General features: G+C 35.3%; 1 long non-coding RNA gene across 1 annotated transcript; it reads right to left on the bottom strand.

The window, feature by feature from the left end:
• Positions 1-599: 599 nt before the first annotated feature.
• On the bottom strand, positions 600-4,857 carry LOC144366858 (uncharacterized). The gene is made up of 2 exons (XR_013426005.1): positions 3,396-4,857; positions 600-849 (listed from the first exon to the last, which is right to left on the bottom strand). It is a non-coding gene; the product is annotated as an uncharacterized LOC144366858 (long non-coding RNA).
• Positions 4,858-6,025: the final 1,168 nt, after the last annotated feature.

Below are 6,025 nucleotides of genomic sequence, written 5' to 3'. Positions count from 1 at the left end.
GACATAAATTTTGCAGTGTGATAACTGGTCTGGTTACTCCTCTCTTAAAGTCTAGTGACTTATAAAGGAGGAGACAAGAGAGAAGGAGCTCTGCCCTATCATTGCAGCTAATAAATTACCAAGTAGTGTTTCCTCACAGTACTTCCTGACTGGGAAACTGTCAGGAATCAGTCAATCAACCTCTTAACACACATGATCATGACAACACTAAGACCCACTGAAAAAGTAGCCCCCAACACATGAGAAGTTTGCATTCCTGAGCTTAACATACAAGGAGCGCTAGAGTACCACCCAAGGAGCAATTTGGAGCCTGAAGCACTAAAAGTCTTCTTTTACAAAGCCATAGGGTGAAGAGTTCAAGGGGCAGTTTAAATAAATCCATGCCAAAAGTTGATTAATTTAAAATCCAGCTTTTTCTTTTTTAACTATCTTGTGACTGCTTGATTGTGTACCTTCTTTTCCCAAGTTTTCCAGGGGCTACAGAGACGTTTAGATACAAACTTTTGGGTCTGGGATTTGATTTTATCCTAATTATAATCTAATAAATTAGCCTATTACTGTTTCGTGGAAGTTAGCAGAAGATACACGAAACCTGGGTCAGAGACAAAAAGCTTTATTACAAAACAGCAAGAGGCATGAGCATCTGATTACATCAATTCACTTTGCTCCCATATCCCACAGAGGTGATGCAGAAGGCCCAAATATATATGCCTACTCCCACTGTAGACTGCATTAGAGAAGAGAGGAACGCTTAGCTTGGAGAATTCATGCTTTTATAGTAAGCAATAACAAGGTTGTTTTTTGTCCCAGGTTACTTCAGCCCTCAGGGTGGCTTGCTGCAAGTCAATTCTGAGAAACAATAAAGGGTCATCCTTAGCATATCCAGCAAGACATGTACGAATGCTAGAGACCCTGAAGAGCATCTTCCAAAACATATGTTAGGTTTCTGCTTTTTATTTCTGTAGAATTGTATTACCTCCTTTAAGCCTAGACTGACATAAAAATCACACCCTCTGCCCTTTTGCTCCTTTGTAGCACAGACTTGTAGAAAGAACACAGGCTTTGGAGTCAGAGGATCTGTTGGAATCCTAGTTTTTCCATCTACTAGCTGTGTGAACTTGGCCAAGTCATTTAACAATCCCTTCTAAAACCTCAGTTTCCTCATCTGCAAAATAGCAGTAATAATACACATGTTGGAATGAATATCAAGTAGAAAAGAAATTTAGGGGAAAACTTTGCAAAAGGTAAGAGCCAATCACCAAAAATTGCAAACAACTGAAATAATGCCAAAATTTCCTTCATCTGTTTAAAAATTAGCTGGAAGTTATTTGTAATAGCAAAAAGCTGGATACATACAACCCAGGTGACCTCCCACAGGTGAATGGTTAAACAGTGATATATCCATACCATGGTGTACTACTCAATAATAAAAAGGACAAACTATCTTTAATCTCCAGGGAACTATGCTGGGGGGTGGAGGGGAAGGCCAATCCCAAAAGGTTATATACTGTATGACTCCACATAGATATACTTTTGAAAAGACAAAATTTTGGAACTGGAAAGCAGATTGGTAGTTCTGAATATTGAATTTGGAGGTAAATACACAGAACCTACCCATGTGAAAGAATGTATAGAACTAAATGCATGTGCATGAAAATGAGTATTAGTAAAACTGGGAAAGACTTGAATAAAGTCATTGAATTCTATCAATGTCAATGGTTATAATATTGTACTGTGGTTTTGCAAGATGTTATGATCAAATAAAGTGGGTAACAGATGAACAGAATCACACCATATTTCTTAAAACTGATTTGGATCTACAATTATCTCAATAAAATGTTTTATTTAAACATAGTTAGTGAAAATGGTTAAGCATTTTGCTTTCTAGGAATGAATATTATACATACCCTTAGGTAACAGAATATCATGAGAGCAGGGAACTGAGTCCTATAAGGCCACAGAATTTTTGTTTCCCTTTATATCATTTTCACAGTCTGACTTCAAGATATCTACAGATAGCTCTTAATTTGTTTGTTATAAAGACAGAGTCCTGCTAAATTGCTGAGGCGGGCCTCAAATTTACAAACTCTCTTGCCTCAGCTTTCTGAGTAAATGGGATTACAGGTGTGCACCACCAGACAGGCTAGAAATTTAGATGTCATTGAAATTTTGTTAACCCACAGGGGTTTGTAAAATATTAACATTGTTGAAATTATTACTTCAATTTCCTGACTATTCAGTTTATTAAATTTATTTCTAAATAGTAAAATCATTTAACTACCTTCATTAAAATTCAGTTAATTCTGGGGCTGGGGATGTGGCTCAAGCGGTAGCACGCTCGGTAGCGCGCTCGCCTGGCATGTGTGCGGCCCGGGGTTGGATCCTCAGCACCACATACAAACAAAGATGTTCATACAAACAAAGATGTTGTGTCCGCCGAGAAATAAAAAATAAATATTAAAAAAAGTCAGTTAATTCAAATATGACATATCAGAATCAAAAAGCCCAAAAATGCATTAAAATTTTGCATTCTAAATAAATAAAACTTACATTGCTTGAGGATTTTGTTGTAATTCCTTTTAAGCCATTATACCTCCTTTATTCTAATTGAAACCATGTGTTCAAAGTACAACTGGCCTATAATGTTCTGATTTCTGATACAAAAAAAATTATGTTCACTTATATTTTGCTTACAACATATATTTTAGCATTAATGAAATATGTCATATCAAGAAAAGCCTTTCTCTTTGATTTGTTTTTGTTTTAAATTCTGTACAATCTTACTAGGCAAACTAAGGCATTTTCAAAGACTAAGCCTTTGTCTTTTATCCTTTTAATAATTTGTGGGATGCAGTGGTAGACAGAAAAGAGGGAAACTTAGTTTTTCTTGAGTAAAGAAGAAATCTCTAGACTGATCATCTCCACAGCCTGTAAGAGCTTCACTAACTCCTTCTCAATTTCATTTTCAGTTTGTTCCACTTTCTTCATCTTTACTCTTAACACTAAGATCCAGAAATATCAGAATATATTATGGTTTTATCATTTCTTCTGTTTTTTAGTATACTGATCTTTTGATTAAATGAGGTTTTTCCCTCATGAGGATATTAGCTATTTTTTAAATTGTTTTAGTTACTACATTTTTAAAAATTGAAATTATTTTTAAAACTATAAGTTTACCTTTATTAATTTGAACATGAGAATATCTCATATCTTTGAAAAAACTTAATCCATATATAGTACTTAAGTTTTTAAATGTTCACTCAAATACATAAGTCTACATGAATCACAACACAAATATGACTTGGATCCATGTAGAAATTATATCTTAAGCATTCTAACAAACATTATTTGAAATCAAATGAGGTATATGGAATAATTAATGGTCCAAATTTTACCCTTAGGGCTGGAGATGTAGCTCAGTGGTAGAGGTCTTGCCTAGCATTCATGAAGGCAAGGGTTCAATCTCCAGAACCACACATCTACACACAAAAAAAGAGAAGAGAAAAATTACCAAATTTTTATTAATTATTCAATTATTTATTGGTACTAGGGATTGAACCCAGGGGTGCTTAGCCACTAAGCCACATCCCTAACCCTTTTTAATATTTTAGAGACAGGGTCTCACTGAGTTGCTTAGGGCCTCACTAAGTTGCTGAAGCTGGCTTTGAACTCAGGATCCTCCTGCCTCATCCTCCTGAGCTGCTGGGATTACAAATGTGTGCCACCTGGCCGAATTTTATCTTTGAAAAATTACATGTAGGATATTATAGAGTCCATCTTTTCAATTTAGTAGCTAGCCCATTAGCTGTTATGGCTTGTCATTTGTATTTTATTGTGTATTTGTTGTTTCTAATATATTTTTCTATCATCCCAAATATTTATATGATTTGAAAAAGAGTCAACATGTCTGGGAGCAATATCAAAGTCTAAAACAACTTTCACAGGCTATGAGCAATCCATCAGTTACCAAAATAACACTTCATTGGGCCAAATATAAAAATCTGTATTATCCTTAAAAAAATCAAAAAACATATTCTTCCAAATATTGTTATGGAGGAAGGAGAGAGGTAATGATTAAAAAGCACCACCATATATTCATATGCAGGACAATAATACTACATTCCTATTGCTCTCTCATCAGTTACAAAAGTCCTAAGACTGTATCCAAATGTGTGGCATTTTCCCTTAAGTAAATCCATGCCATGAAACTGCACAGAGGCTGCTGGAGATGAAAATCACTTGCTTCTAACAACAGCCATAGCAGCCTGCTTCCGACTCTATTTTTTTTTTTTTAACAGTAAAGCCCATAGTGATCTCATTTAAGAGCAGATTAATAAGATCATGTCACTCCACTGTTTCTGACTTCCCAAAAGCTAGAATCCTTGGTAGAGCACTCGCATAGTATGTACAAAGCCCTGCGTCAGTCCCCAGGACAGCAAAAAAAAACAAAACAAAACAAGTGAACAAAAAAGCAGATTCATTTTAATAAGACCTAAAAGCCTGCCTCAGCAGCCTGCTCTGGATCCGCACTTGCCCTTGCATTCTCCCTTGAAAGAGTTGTACTCCTTTTCATCTAGAGTTCATTGTGTATTTTTCCCTCTTAATGTCCCTCCTCCTTGACCTAGTTAATTTCTGCTCTTACCCATCACTTCCTCTCTTGATCTTTCAGAACATATCCACCCCTCAAATCATTTGCTCTCCTGACAGTCTCATCTTTTCCTGCTTAGGATGTATTAATGATTCAACCCACAGCAAATGAGGATATAAGTCACATGAGACTCAACTACAATAGATCTCAGTCAAGTCACCTAACTTTTCTTGGCCTCATATCTCCCAGCTATTGTGAGTTTGAATTAATTTCTTCTCTATATTTTTCTGCATTCTATGATTTCAAGTAAAGGTTATTCCAGATAGGTGTAGAGTGTAGTCTAGAATAGAATCAAATTACTTCAAATACCTATTCTACTTACTAGCTATGATATCTTAGAGAGTTATTTAATGTCAGCCTCAATTACCAGGTAAAAACAGGAGTAATCAGAGAACTTTACCATACAGCTTTCTTATGAGCACTTAGTACAGCACCAAACACATGTCGTGTGCTCAAAACACCTATTGTGATTGAGTGCTGCTTCCACTATAATTCATATGCCCCAGAGCATAAGTGGCAAATAGAAATAAAATTTAGGCCACATATTTAAACTTGTGATAGCCAAGGTTTTATAAATATATTTTAATTTTATATTTATGAATATAAATATATAAATATTTTATAAATATAAAATTAAGTAGGTAAAATTAATTTTAAAACATTTTATTTAACTGAATATGTACATAAAATATTATTATTTCAGTTAGGCCTGGTAGCGCATGCCTGTAATTCCAGCAGCTCAGGAGGCTGAAGCAGGAGGATTGCAAGTACAAAGCCAGCCTCAGCGATGGCGAGACACTGAGCAACTCAGTGAGACCCTGTCTCTAAATAAAATACAAAATAGTGCTGAGGATGTGGCTCAGTGGTTGAGTGTCCCTGAGTTCAATCCCTGGTACAAAACAAAACAAAACAAACAACAACAACAACAAAATATATACATATATATACATACACACACATATATATAATTCCTAAACATGTCATCAATACAAAATTGTTAATGATATATTTTATTTTTTAGTTCTTCAAAATCCTGTGGGTATTCTACAATTACAACACACCTCAATTCTTACCATCTAGATCTCAAGTGTTCATTCAATAGCCACAGGTGGCTGGTGGCTACCGTATTAAAAGACAATGCAGCCCTAGAGAGTTTTAGTAGCTTTTTCCCTTCTCTTCCCTCAGGCTGTCTGCTATCTAATCTGACTCACACTGGCCTCCTCAACTAATTGTTCATTCACTGGGTACCATTTCTGGTATTTAAAGTGAGTAATTGCTTAATCCCATTATTTATATAATTGAAGATTTCCTTATGAGACTGGTTAAAAGAACAGATTATCAATGGAGACCCTTAAATCTCCTGGAGATTTATAAAAT

The sequence above is a fragment of the Ictidomys tridecemlineatus genome, chromosome 1 (assembly GCF_052094955.1).
Source record: "Ictidomys tridecemlineatus isolate mIctTri1 chromosome 1, mIctTri1.hap1, whole genome shotgun sequence".
Classification (NCBI taxonomy): domain Eukaryota; kingdom Metazoa; phylum Chordata; class Mammalia; order Rodentia; family Sciuridae; genus Ictidomys; species Ictidomys tridecemlineatus.
The sequence above is the reverse complement of the archived record's forward strand: the minus strand, read 5'-3'. Positions and strand labels throughout refer to the sequence as shown.